Here is a 16,234-nt window from a genome sequence, read left to right on the forward strand (position 1 = left end):
ATTAAAATGGAGTGCAACGAAAAATGATGCATGCATTACTTGTCTTCTATAAAAGTAAACTATCACTCCCAAAAGCAACGAATACTTAACGATTGGTGTGAATGGTTTCAATGCTGATAGAATGAATTTACGTACATGTTAAAAGTTTTACTGTACGCAAGTTTAACATAACATATTGGTGTTGCACAGTGGTATAGAAAAAAAAACTTCTAGACGCTTAGTCCGATTTCAATAAAATTTGACGTTCGCAAAGAGGAAATATTGCCGAGTTGAAGTTTTGAGTTTCGACTTCATGGGCCTACAAGATGCGGGACCAGGGGTCCCCAAAGTAGGACACCTCGGGAATCTTACATTTTAAAACGATCCTATTTCTTCGTTTGGGTTCCGATTTCCAAAAAATTACATATTATGAATCTCCTTGACGAGTACTATACCTCGTCGTAGCTACCAATTATCTCTTATATTTTAGGAGGTATTTGCATTTTAAAATTAAATTTTCAAAATTTTTATCCACTACTCCAGGTTTTTGATAATATCGGGTCTAAATATTTCTCGATTTTCTCCATTTTTATTTGATTGGACTAATCATGACCGACTTCAATGTTATGCATTTTAATTTAAAATACTAATTCCGTAAGATTCTGTATGTTCACAAACTACATACACTGTATCAAACAATTGTCCGTACCCCATGCAGCCGAAAATATATTTGATTATAATTCGAAAAATACTTACCCGATTTGAATAAAGTAAATGTTTTTTAAAAGTCATTTTCCGGCTAGATCTAGCGATTTTATTTTCATTTAGCCATAAAAATATGGCTAGATTTAATCTAGCCGGAAGATCTAGCCATTTTATTTTGTCTTAGCCTTTTTATACCCTTCAGCTTCGTGAGAAGGGTATATATAAGTTTGTCATTCCGTTTGTAATTTCTACATTTTTCATTTCCGACCCTATAAAGTATATATATTCTGGATCCTTATAGATAGCGGAGTCGATTAAGCCATGTCCGTCTGTCTGTCTGTCTGTCTGTCTGTCTGTCTGTCCGTCTGTCTGTTGAAATCAATTTTCTGAAGGCTCCAGATATCTCCGGGATCCAAATCTTCAACAATTCTGTCAGACATACTTTCGAGAATTTTGCTATTTAAAATCAGCAAAATCCGTCCATAAATAACGGAGATATGAGCAAAAATCCGAGACAACCTCTGAAAATTTCATCAAAAAACACAATGTATTGCATGCTTTGACAAAAAAACAACAAAACGTATGGTTGGATGTGCAAGCTTTGCGTATTTTGTTTTTTGTTTCTTTTGGCGTTGTTGTTGTTTTTTATACAACTAAACTTTTGTTTGGATGTGTGTTGGTTTTTTTGACAAAAAATCAACAAATCGTATGTTTGAATGTACATGCTTTGCGTATTTTGTTTTTCTTTTGTGTTTTGTTTCTTTTGGCGTTGTTGTTGTTTTTTATACAATTAAACGTATGTTTGGATGTGTGTTGGTTTCATTGCCTTGCGTATTTTGTTTTTGTTTTTTCTTTTGGTGTTCTATTTCGTTTGGCGTTGTTGTTGTTTTTTGTGTTCTTGATAAATTTAGGATGCTGTAAGCTGAAAGTGGGCAATGTACATACATACCTATATACTAATTATAAAAAATAATAATGCATCCACAACAAAGGTGAAGGGTATATAAGATTCGGCATAGCCGAATATAGCACTCTTACTTGTTTATTTTATACTTTTCTTGAACATTTTTGGAATTTTTTAAAAATAATTTCGTCTGTTTATTTGATGAGAATATTATTGGTTTTATGAAAACAGGCTTCGAAATTGTTTCCAAAGCAAACTCATCAGGCATATTCAAAAATCAATTTTGCATTTCTTCAATGGATCCGATTATGAAATGCCCAGAAGTTTATTTAATTTATCAAAAAGGAAAAAAAAATATTGATATTATAATATTTATCCCCATTTTCTCTATCTCTGGTTATTTTTTATCGTGACGATATACTGACAGTTCTCATACAAAAATTCTATTAATTGGAAGTATATCGTTACGAAAAACGATAACCGGAGATTGAGAAATGGGGGTTAATCTGCTAAACCCCATTAACACGAAGTCGGTAAAAAATATTTTTGAAATCTGTCAGTATAAGTATTGGTTAACACATACCAGACTTCGTGGTAATGGGGGCAAGAAATGTAGTATTTATGAATTTGTATTCAGTTATTCTTGGGTTTTAGCCATTTCTAGCCATTTTTAATTCAAATTCTAGGCATTTTCTGAGCTGAAGAGTTGGCAACCTTGCATCGAAGTGTGCTTCGGGTCGTTGTCGTGCAAGAACTGATAGTCATCTTGTATGCTCAAATGAGTGGCGCTAGCTTTCAAGTTTTCTTTTAAAATATTAAAATAATTAAATTTGTCTATCGTCCTTTCCCCCAAACGTGAGATTTCCCACACCTCCAGCTGCAATTATGCCGAAAAATATATAAATAAATCAGACGACTTCTGGAAAACAGTTATTTTGACTGATGAAAGTAAATTTAATATTTTTGGTTCGAATGGAAGACATTTTGTGTGGCGAAAAGAAAAAACCGCGTTGCAATTAAAGCATATAAATGCAAAGTGAAACACGGTGGTTGCTCGGTAATTGTGGGGGGTGCAATGACAGCTGGAGGTGTGGGAAATCTCATGTTTGGGGAAAGACTTGGGGGAAAGACTATCAGTTCTTGCACGACCCGAAGCACATTACCATGGTTGTGCGAGAATGGCTCCTCAACAACGTTAAGAAATTTTGCTGACTTGATTGTTTCTAGAAGATTTCAACCCAAATATTATAAAAATACCAAAAAACCAATTTTTGATAAGATGCGAAAAAGTACCTTTTGTTCTGCGGCTCCTCATATACCCTTGCCACTCATGATGAAGGGTATAACAAATTAAACAACTGCTCTTAAGTTGAGTTTAGAAACATTTCCTATCACGTCCAAACAACGAACTCGAATACTTTTTAGAAACCAACAACTTCATGTAATGCAGGTTTCTGAAACTCATTGGCGTCCAGAAGTTCATTTCGAATAAATGGATATGTAATATATGCTACTAAAGTTCCCAGAGGTAGAGCATGCGGAGGCTCGGCAATTTTAATAAAAGCTAGAATCAAACACTACTTAATGTATGATCTTTGCGAAGATTATCTTCAAGCTACTACAATCTGTATTGAAGATTTTCATCGAAACTTAGTGATTTCATTGATATACTCACCCCGTAGATTTTCAATTACAGAAAGTCAAAAGTCCTGTCTGCTGGCGATTATAATGCGAAGCACACATTCTTTGAATCACGACTGATTACCCCTGAAGGTGGTGAATTGTTTGATACAATTACTAAAATGGGTTTGAATGTGATTTAGAGCGGCCAACCCATACGAAAAATATCCCTAGAGAAATTATTCAAATTGAATCCTCGCTGGAACTATCTTCAGATCACTCACCCACTACTGTTACTTTATTGAGCCCCCTAGAAGTTGTATCCCCGACTGGTAATTTGACGATGAGCACAATAATTAATTGGCTCAAATATAAAATAAATCTCAGTACACATTGCTCGGAAAACATACCGCTAAGAACACCAGAAATCATCGATCACTCTCTTATCAATTTCGATAAAAATCTCAAACTGGCTGCTCAACAAGCTACCCAAACTGCAAATGTCGAATGAAAAAAGAAGACTTCGAAAAGAGTGGCAATTGCACAGATCCCCCAACTCAAATCGATGCATAAAGATTGTATAAAAAGACTTAAAAGCTCTTTGAATTTCGAAAAATGGAATCATTGAATAAATATTTAGAAAGCCTGGACGCAACACCGCAAAATAAAAAATTGAAAAAAAATTTTCAATTTTCAAAATATTATGAAACTTAAAAGCCCCGCCCATCCAAAAGTAGGCGTGACCGACAATACATTTTTCGTTATTTTACTCAGAATCAATAAATCTAATAACGGTGAACTTTTGCGCGTTATTTGAATTTTTTTTTGTTGCTAAAATCGACATTAAAGTAACACAATTATTTTTCCTGTATGTAGACTTTATTGGGCTACTGTATGTGTATTGTTAATTTTGTAAGAAAATGCGAATGTTTACTCACATAAATATATTTGTATATATTAAAAAAAAAAAATTTGCCATTGTGCAGTAAACAAGAAACAAAACGTGATCATACCATTGGAGTGAAATATCTTAAAATATGTATGGGATACATATATGTATGTGAGGATGAATTTTCAATGTGTATGTATACTGAAATATCACTTTTTTTATACTGTATGACAACGATAATGATGAGGAAATCAAATGATGAGAACAATCGATGTGTGCCTTATTGTCTTGCAATTCTTCTGATGTAGGGTTTGGGATGCCTAAACATCTTCGTACGTGTATTGAATAACATAATCAGTAGATCGTTTCAAGTGGACCAAAAACAAGTATTATATGTATGTACATATGTATATGTACTTACATATGTATGTATGTATGTACTACATTAGAGTGGTCCCAATACACTTTTTATGCTCTACATTCCGACGTATGTATTTAAAATTATACATATGTTGTATGTTTTCTTGAAAGTACTTTGGTATTTTTAATTAGTAGTATTTTGGCTTAACAATCCAACATTCTAAGTACATTGATGCATTTTTATTTTGTCCAAAATGGTTATCATGCAAATATAATATGTATTGTAATACGATTTGCATTTTTTAACAAAAAATATTATTCGGTTTTCCAACAATCTTATTATATACCCTTTTATAATTTTCCTTGCCAATACTATGTCATTTGTTTTATTTATTGTTTACATTAATGAACCTCTCTAATGTATGGGTACATACGTATCGACGCACGTTGGGTTCAAATGGTATAAAAGTGGCGATTAATTGAAATTTAGAAATAAAGTTTTTGTAATAAATTTTGCTATAGAGTATATAAAATTCTACATCACTAGCTGTAAAAATAAATCAACTAAGTTGTTTACTTTCTTTTCAGTGAGCGGTCAAAGTTAGCAAATTAAATTTATACTAATATAAATATGTACATTAATGAATTTATAATTTGAATTTTTTAATAGCACATTAACCCTTTTAGACATTTTGTGACGCAAATGGATAGATCTTTACAGTTAATAGCGTTATCAAAAGAGTGTTTACTAGATTGAATATATATGTGATTTAAACATCTAATTTTTCATTGGTTTTTGTTAAATTAAGTTATTTTCATAAGTTCGTTAACGTTTTATAAGAATTTGTTTAGCCCAGTTTTTGACTTCATATTTAAATACGTATTTTTATACGTGAAATTTCATTCAAATCGGGGTACGGGTTTAGAAGTTACAGATATATTTCCCTCTTTTTTTATTCTCACACCACTGTGAGACGCTTTTTTTTCATTACAATAGAGTGAAAAATAAAAATCAAACAACAAAAGTCAGCTGTCAAAAACATATGGTAGTTTATGAAACTTAAATAGAATTTAAATGGCCAACGTTGGCCATTTAAGTATCATTTAAAAAAGCACTGAGAAACTCATTTTCATATTTAAATAGAACTTAAAAAAAATAATTCATATTTAAATACGATCTCAAAAAATGGCCCTTAGACATAGTAATATTCAGTGCTAGTTTAAAATGATAATTACATTATTTTAAACTCTAAAAAAACGTGTAAGTATTAATTGAGTATTAGTTTATCTATTTGTGCATTAATTAAATTTGTTTTTTAAAATATTATAAATTCGTCCAAAATATTTGACCTCACCTGACAGGCAGGTGTGACAATTTACTTGTAATTTGACTTCATATTCTTAATTAGCAGCCTCAAATTAGCTTACACTGAAATTTTCAGTTGCATATCTTAACTAATTCTATTTAATGACTGAAAGGGTTAAGTATGCTTTAATTTCCAATTTTATTCAATAATTTGTCGCTTTCCATTCCAAAAATAACACCATAAATTGTGAACAAAGGACTTTTTTCCAAAAAACAATAATGCGTTAAAAAAAATTTTTAAACTTTTTATCTAAAATGCTGTGTTTTTATGCGCTTATAATTACTCATCAATAAAAAAATATTATATTTTAAAACTACGGCTTCTTTGAATTAATCGCCACTTTGGGTACCATCGAACCCACTGTGCGTCGTCGTGACTGCAAAAATGCCTACATGTATTTTTTAGACAATTTCTTCATTTGACCTCTTAAGAGGTCAAAACTCAATTATATCTACTGATTCGGAAGATATTATAAAGGAGTTGTTAACAAGCGCATAAGACACTTTGCAGGTAAGGTGACGATATGTTATTATGGCGATTCACAAAAAAAAATACTTATTTTTGAAACTCTAAAAGCGGAATATAAATTCCTACGAACCGAAAGATTTTTAAAAAGTCTTTGTATGTCGAACCCTAGCTCAAATCATTATTTAGTTAGAAAGGGAGGGATGGAGGAAGGTAACGTTTTTATCATTCCCGTCATCTTAAATTAAACTATATGTATTAAACTATATATATTCCAAAGTACAAATGCAGCCGTCACCTTATCCTTTACCGTTGATAATAGTCATTACAAGTAACTAGTTATTTTAGTGATATCAAAGCGGTTGTTAAGTATTTGACTCCAGTGATATCACCGTGTTAAAATAATAAGTGTGTTCTTTTACACAATATGCTTTATAAGTTTTACAGTTTTTACTAGTTTTTTCAAATTTTGTTTCCGTACACAAAAATTATTAACCCTCGGAGGTATAACCAGGTCTGTGTAGACTTTTTGTATATAAAAGTGTGTATAACTTTATTGCTTTTCGTGTTAGAGACAAATCCTTTCATGACTTCCTGGAGCAACATTCTCCGTACACAATGAGCAAACAATCAAACAGATTGTGAATCAGGGTTCGGCATAATCCAGATTTTCAAATGTTTTGGTTCAAACGTCATAACCAGGTCTGTGCAGACCTATGAATAATTTGTACGTTAAGAAAAATTAAAAAAAAAACGAAACTATACATATAGAAGCTCCTTTCTATGTATAAGGTAAGGGGTTTCACACATTAATAATGCATGTACATAATTGTGGTTTCATTGCATCTATTGCAAAAAGCCGTTTATATTTCCATGCAAATCCCATATAGGTCTGCACAGACCTGGTTATACCGTTTAGCGCCAAAAAAAACCCTATACCTCCGAGGGTTAAATCTATCAGGCATTACAAGAGAAAATATTTTTCTCTTTTACTAGTTTTAATATGAACAATTTTACCTAATAAAATAAAAAATAGTTTTGTTTTTATTTTTTTTTAATTTTATACAATTTGTTTTTTATTGTTTTAGTTATGTATTGACCAAGTTATATTCAATAAGGTGAAGTTACGCACACATATCTTATTAATGTTGGTTTATTAATGTTGTGTTAAACCGTTTGTTGCTGACATTAAAAGTAAATTTCCACATTAATAGTTCCAATGGATTCATTTTATTAGAGATCATTCCTGACCTTAATTGTTATCTTGATTTTTTCCCAATATTTGTCTGATTTCAGCAAGTTTTTTATTCCCGTTCAACGATATTCACCCTTACAGTGGATTTAAACTTGCAATTTTCAAACTAGTTTATGATCATAAGCTACTTTCATAAACTATACTGTTTACATCAGCATTTTAGACAGTTAAGTGGTTTATTTTTGACAAGCAAAACAATTAATAAAAATATGGACTTTGTTACGACTAAACGTTGCTGCACGCAATATATGTATATGTATGTACAATAGCACTTGGGGTCCAAATGACCCTGAACTTTTAAAATCACGAAAAACACAGTCATTTTGACCCCAAGTGCTTTTAAGGGTTAATTTCCATTTTTGTGCTATTATTGTAAATACTAGACTTCATTTTATATTTTTCTTAAGTTTCAAAAAAATCGCCCCATCTCGCGCTATCGCGCTATCTTTCCATTAGAAATTCCAAATATTGAAAATTTTGACCTTTGACCTTCACGATTTTAGGAAAACTTTCAGACTATATTTAAAATTAACTCGACTATAATATTCTTAAAATAAATAACAGTAAGGAAATTGGGCTCATTAGCCAAAATATGACCAAAAAATTAGTTTTTCTCGAAAATCGCAAAATTTATATCGCAGGTACGGAAAAACTATAGGAGGTATTGACATATTTTTTTCACATTTTTATTCCCTATTATGTTGTAAATAAATCCCCATGTGATGATCAAAAAATTCTGAAATTTGTTTAAAAAATTTTTTAAAAAATTTAAATTGGAGTTTTGAAACTGTATCCTATGAAGATAACAACTCATATACAAGTAAATATGGATATATTTTAAGTAAGAATAAACTTTTATTTTAATATTTCTCAAAATATGTTAATTTTGTTCCTTAATTTCCTATTCTAGTGGCCTGAGACACGTTAATGGCCTGGCGATTTTTTATTAACTTTAACATTTTTTAACCAATTTTTGTCTTTTATATCTTATTAGAACGACAATTACGTACACATTTCGATTACATCCCAATGTAACATCTCAATGTAACAAATATAAGGATGATCCTAAAATGAAAAAATGCAGCAATTGCGGAGGTAACCACACAGCGAACTACAGGGGTTGTCCTGTCTACTCAATTCTTAAAAAATCACAAAGCCATAAACAGAAGATTTTCCCCGCTCAGCCATTAAATAACATAAAAAAGAAACATATGCAAATGTACTAAGAAACAACCAAACTCAGACGCAAGTCCGTCAACCACAAAACCAAAATATGAACCCAGAGGTAAGAGAGCAAACGCCAATTTTCAATTTTACCCGACTAGAATCTACAATAGAAACTCTTGTGCAATCGGTAAATAACTTTACAAACTCAATGAGTAACATGATGCAAGAAATGCTTAAGATGCAATCAATGTTATTGCAGGCTGTGCTTAACAGACCATGAACTGCCTAAGAATATGTCTTTGGAACGCAAACGGCATTCGACAACATAAAAACGAACTCGAGTATTTTCTTAAAAGTCATGAAGTTCATATAATGTTAGTTTCGGAAACCCATTTGACGTCAAGAAGTTTATTTAAGATAAATGGATATGTTTTTTATGGCACAAATGATCCAAGAGATAGAGCATGTGGAGGCTCTGGAATTATAATTAAAACCCGTATCAAACACCATTCAATGTGTGATATTTGTGAAGATTATCTTCAAGCTACGACAATCTGTTTGGATGATTGCTACAGAAACCTATTAATTTCGTCGATATATTCACCTCCAAGGTTTTCGATTACTGAAAACAAATATGAACATTTTTACGAATCACTAGGACCCCGATTCCTGGCAGCTGGCGATTATAATGCTAAGCATACTCACTGGGGATCAAGACTTGTAACCCCGAAAGGTCGCGCTTTGTTTAATACAATTTCTAAATTGAATTTGAATGTGCTGTCGAGCGGAGAACCAACATACTGGCCTACTGACCCAAGCAAAATACCCGATGTCATTGATTTTGCAGTTACAAAAAATTTACCAATGGAACTAATGCAGGTTAAATCTTCATTAGAATTATCCTCGGATCACTCACCCACCTTCGTTACTCTATTGAACCCCCTAGAAATAGTATCCCCGACTGGTCACTCTGCAATATCAAGCACGAAAATAAATTGGTTGAAATATAGAAAATATATTAGTACACACAGTACAGAAAATATATCGCTAAGAACACCAGAAGATATCGATATCTCACTCAAAAATTTTGAACAAAACTTAAAGCTTGCTGTTGAACACGCCACTCAAATAACCCAATAAATAAGATACAATAAACTCTATTCTGCAGACATTGAACAGTTATTAGCTGAAAAAAGAAGAGTTCGTCGAGAGTGGCAACTCTATAGATCCCCTCAACTTAAAACGGAGCTTAGAAAATGTCGCAAACGCCTCAGTATGCTTCTTCACAAACGCAAAACCGAATCGACTAATAAATAGCTGGAGAACTTAGATGCCACCCAGTACTCAAACTATTCTCTATGGCGAGCTACAATAAAATTAAAAAGACCTGTTATGAGCAGACCTCCTCTACGTAATTCTAGTGGAGGCTGGGAGAGAAACGATACTGAAAAAGGAAACCTGTTTGTTAGTCATCTAAAGAATGTATTTTCCCCAAACGAGTCAAACGACATAATAAAGTTACCACCTACTTTACCCCATATTACTGCAGCTGAACCACTTCGCTTTGAGATTTCAGAGATTGTCAAGGCTATTGTTGATTTAAACTCCAAAAAATCACCTGGTATTGATAAAATCAGTAACAAGATGCTCCTCGAGCTACCCCTATATTACGCCTTGAATATTATCCACCAGAATGGAAGGTTTCTTTAGTTACAATGATACCTAAGCCGGAAAAAGATCACACTAAAGTAGAATCATATAGACCCATTAGCATATTGTCAAATATATCAAAGCTATTCGAAAAACTGTTAATGCACAAGTTAAAGCCGATAGTGAATCATTTTGATTGTATTCCAACTCATCAATTCGGATTTCGAGAAAAACATAACACCATAGAACAAACTCACAGGTTGGTAGAAATCATATCCAAGACATTTTAAGAAAAAAAATATTGTTCTGCACTCTTCATCGACGTTTCGCCTTCGACAAAGTATGGCATGAAGGATTGTCGATAAAAATAAAACAATATTTACCAGTGAACACACACAAGCTTCTAGAAAGTTATTTAAGTCATCGAAAGTTCGTTCTTAAAGAGGGAGACTTCATAAGTTCACCACAGCCTATTGAAGCAGGCGTACCCCAAGGAAGTATACTGGGTCCCTTCCTATATTTGCTATGTACTTGTGATATGCCTACAAACAGTCGAACCCACATATCTACTTTTGCTGATGACACAGCTATACTAGCCATTCATGAAAACCCCCAAGAAGCATCTGTACTGTTACAAGACCATATACTCGACATAGAAAGGTGGTTAAAACAATGGAGAATAAAAGTAAACGAGCAAAAATGTATACATCTTACATTCACATTGCGTAGAGAATCGTGCCCTCCAATCCTATGGGTTAATTTTAATTTTTCTGTTGTTTTTATAAATATTATGATTGTGTTATATTTTTGTTAAATTTCATCAAAATCGGCCCAAAAATATACAACATTTCGAAATCTTTCCAAGAGAAATTCCAAATATTGAAAAATTTGACCTTTGACCTTCACGATTTAAGGGTTACCGTTGTCCGATTTTAGTAGAAGTTTCAGAGTATATTTAGAATTATCTGGACTATAATATTCTGAATAAGTTTGGCTTAAAATTCATAAGAGTAAGGAAATAGAGCTCATTGGCCTAAAAATTGCCAAATAATTGGTTTTTCTCGAAAATTTCAAAATTTAAATCGCAGGTACGGAAAAACTATAAGAGATATTTTCATAATTTTTTCACATTTTTATTCCCTATTATATTCTTAATAAATCCCAATGAGATGATCAAAAAATTCTGAAATTTGTTTAACAAAATGTTTAAAAATTTGAAAATGGAGTTTTGAAACTGCCGTTAAAAAAATTTTATTTTTTTGTTCATACCTAAGAATAGGTTAACGGTATCCTACGAAGACAAAAACTCATATACAAGTAAATATGGATATATTTTAAGTCAAAATGAGCTTTTATTTTAATATTTATCAAAATATGTTAATTTTGTTCCAAAATAACTTGTTCTAGTTGCCTGAAACACGTTAATAGCCTGGCGAATTTTTAATAACTTTAACATTTTTTGACCAATTTCTGTTTTTATGTCTCATTAGAACGACAATTACGTACACATTTCTATTCTTTTAAATTAATTGCAGAAGTAATTTTTTAAATGCAAAATTTTTACAAAAACTGAACAAAATTAATTTTTTCCCCTTGTAAATGCATCTCAAAACTTCAGAGGGCTTGCGGAACGTCTTAACCCCAACCGATTTACCTAAAATTTTTTCTGGATGATTTTTTTACTAATGTTCACCAAACTGGAGGGTGAGAATGGCCAAAATCCAACTTTCGTTTATTAAGGGCCACCCTAATGGTGCTATGGAATTCAATTATGGGGCACGGCCTCAGCTTCTAATATTGAAAAAATTCAAAGATTCCAAAATAAAATATTACGAATGATAACAGCAGCGCCTTGGTATGTGAGAAATATTAACATTCATAAGGACCTAGGTGTCTCCCTGGTGAAAAATGAAATAAAAAAACAATCGGAGTCATATTTTAAAAAGTTAGAAGTTCACCCAAACCCACTTGCACGAACATTAATGAGAAATAATGGCTACATCCGACTAAGAAGAAGGAATCCAACAGACCTGCGCTAATGATAGGATCTGTAAATTAAACAAAATTTTTTGTCCAACTGTGGTGGGACGTAAATAAAAAATAATATTTAGATTTAAGATTTGAACAAATTATTGATAGTTCACATTATTTTGTGAAGATACAATAAATAAAATATGAAAAAAAAAAAAAACAAGTAAGAAAGTATGATCGGTCAAGCCCGACCATATAATAACCTACAACAAGTAAATGAGTAAAAGTATTTTTCTTTTAAAATATCAATAATTTATATTTTTGAGTGATTTTCGGAAGTGATCCTTATATGGGAGCTATGACCAATTATGGACCGATCACCATAAAATTAGGTCGTGTGATTTATGTCTATATTAAAGTTAACTATGTTGAATTTTGTGTGTATACCAACATTTTTAAGCGATTTATGCACGTTAAAGTGATTTTCGGAAGCGGGTCTATATGGAAGCTATGACTAATTATGGACCGATCGTAACAAAATTTGGTGACATGAATTTTGTATATATAAATTAAACATTTATGACCGATAAAGTTCAATTTCGAGGGGACATTTGTATGGGGGCTAGGTGAAATAATGAACCGATTTCAGCCAGTTTCAATAGGCTTGGTCCTTGGGCCGAAAAAGTAATATGTACCAAATTTGATCGAAATATCTTCAAAATTGCGACCTGTACTCTGCGCACAAGGTTTACATGGACAGCCAGCCAGCCAGACGGACGGACGGACGGACGGACGGACATCGTTTAATCGACTCAGAAAGTGATTCTAAGTCAGGGAAAGGCAACCTATACTATTGCATTTTACGATTGTATTAGTTATACACTCTCTCCGCTCTTACCACGAATCGGTGCTGCCAGTAAACTTTTGTTTCTTTTCCCCAATTAAAAATCTCATATTGTTCATCATACATCTTTAAAAGTTGGGACATTTTTTTTCACTGGCAACGCTGATTCTTAAATTGTGCGATAAAAAAACGATACACAACCTGCTTGTTTGAATTCTCAAGCTAGACTGATTAAATGTTGTTTATTTCTCTACAATGCGTGTGCACACGTACGTAAGAGAAGAGTAAACGAAAAACGCGGCGCCCATGTTTTGCCTTTCCCTGTTCTAAGTCGATCGGTATACTTTATACTATGTTCACATTTGCAGAGTTAATCATCTCAAACGTGATTAAGCTCTAATCACTTCAAAATCGAGATGATTATCCATACATTTAAATGATTTGTTAATCACTTCAAATTGACATGATTAAATCTTAATCGCTTCATTAATCACGTAGGATCAACTGAATATACCTCAAACTGATGATGATGTAGCATCGGCCACCTTTTATTGTAGTACCGATAAACAAATTTTGACAGAAGTTTTCTTTTTTTTCCTTAAAAAACCTTAAATAATTCATCAATGTTCACAATTTCATTATTAAAAAGTTTAAAATAATTTGCTGATATCTTTAATAAAGTATTTATTTCCATATTTAATGCCTTAAAGAAATATAAATTTGTTTGTTGTTTTTTTATTTGTCAACTTAATCATTTTAGTGTCACTATGGTGACACTCCCCACTATGGTGGTGTAGGGTATAAAAATTCGATTCTTTTAAATTTAAATGCAAAAGTAATTATGCCAAAAATTAAAAAAAAAAAAAAAAACTAAATCTTTTCCCCTAGTAAATGCACCTCAAAACTAAAACGAAAGTCGGCACGGGTTGCCCTTCATAGAACAAGCTAAACATTTTTTTTGGTGGTTTCAACATTTCAAAAAAATTAATGTACATATCGAGCCCTTAGCGCCAAATTATCGTAAGCGACAAAACACAAATTTTACAGGAGAAGGTTTTTTTTGATTATTTTGAAATTTATACATATAATTAAAAATGTTATGATGCGATATAATATAATTTCGTTCAAGCTATTTGTCTATTTTTCAAAAATATTTATAACTTTTGACAATTAAAAATTCATGGAATACTTTATAGAGAAATATGAAAGAAATGTTTTATATTGGATTTTTGCATAGATAACAATTTTTCGAATTGAAACTAAATTTTTATTTATAAATAGTTTTTAATGAAATTTCACAGTTATGTAGATTTTTCTATTTAAAATGGAAAAATAAAAACAAATTTTGAAATTTATTATCAGCAATCCCGCAATTCCCAAAAAAGTGTGGAAAAATTCCAAAAATGCTAATTTTTCGTTTTTTGGCTATAATATCCATACCAGGGTCGGGGTTATCGGGACCCTTTACAAAATAATTAGGAACATATTGAGCCACCTATAATCGGTTACTATATTTTGATATGGAATACGCGATTTGAGAATTTTTGCGGTAAAGTTTTATTTTACATAAAAAATAGATGTTTTTTGAAAGGACCTGGTCCCCGCGGAAACAACAATTTTGAAATTGGTTTTCCTTTAAAATATTTTATCAAAACTTAGCTTTCAGAAAGTAGAAATTCCTTATACATCCTCTTAGAAATTTTTTGCGATAACTTAAAAAGAAAAAAAGTTCTTTTTTCCCGAAAAAATAGCGAAAAATCGCATTTTAAAAATTTTTTAAATTCAAGTGCATATAACTTTAGACTTAGTCATTATTTTTAAGCAGTTCTTTTTCCATTTAACACATACATGTGTTGTTAGTCCAATAAAGGAAAAGTGGAGAAAATCGGGAAATATTTGGATACGCTGTTATCAAAAAACTGGAGTAGTGTGGGTAAAAATGTTGAAAATTTAATTTTCAAATGCGAATATCTCCTAAACTATAATAGATAATTGATAGCTACGACGTTTTGTTTTTTGTAGTGCTCGATGAGAAAATTCTATATGTATAACTTTTTTGAAATCGGAACTCAAACCAAGAAATAATATCGTTTTTGAAATGTAACATACCCGAGGTGTCCTACTTTGACCGTCCTTGGTCGCGCCCCTGGTGGGCCTATGAGATCCTCGTTCAAAATTTAAAGTCGACAACACTTCTTCTTTGCGCATGTGAAATTTCATTCAAACCAATCTAACGATTTAGAAGTTACAGATTTATTTCCCTCTTTTTTCTATACCACTGTGTGTCGCATACGATAAAATTCGTTTACTGTAAAATATAAACATTGACTTACGATAAAATCTTACCCCCTACATTTTTGATGTTATTGACAATTTTGAATCAACGCTAAAAATCAGTCGGTCCATAAAATTTTAATTTTAGCAATAAAAAAAAAATTTAGAATATGTCGCTTACGATAATTTGGCGCTAAGGGCTCGATATGTAAATCTAATGTACATATAAACATTAGGGTGGCCCTTAATAATAAAAATCATCCTGAAAATATTTTAGGTAAATCGGTTGGGGATAAGACCGCAAGCCCTCTGAAGTTTTGAGATGCATTTTTTCAGTTTTTGTAAAAATTTTGCCATTAAAAAATTACTTTTGCAAATTAATTTAAAGGAATAGAAATGTGTACGTAATTTTCGTTCTAATGAGACATAAAAAACAGAAATTGGTCAAAAAATGTTAAAGTTATTTAAAATTCGCCAGGCTATTAACGTGTTTCAGGCAACTAGAACAAGTTATTTTGGAACAAAATTAACATATTTTGATAAATATTAAAATAAAAGCTCATTTTGACTTAAAATATATCCATATTTACTTGTATATGAGTTTTTGTCTTCGTAGGATACCGTTAACCTAAAATAAAATTTTTCTAACGAAAGTTTCAAAACTCCATTTTCAAATTTTTAAAAATTTTGTTAAACAAATTTCAGAATTTGTTGATCATCTCATTGGGATTTATTGAGAATATAATAGGTAATAAAAATATGAAAAAATTATGTATACCTCTTA

Source organism: Calliphora vicina, chromosome 5 (assembly GCF_958450345.1).
Source record: "Calliphora vicina chromosome 5, idCalVici1.1, whole genome shotgun sequence".
NCBI lineage: Eukaryota > Metazoa > Arthropoda > Insecta > Diptera > Calliphoridae > Calliphora > Calliphora vicina.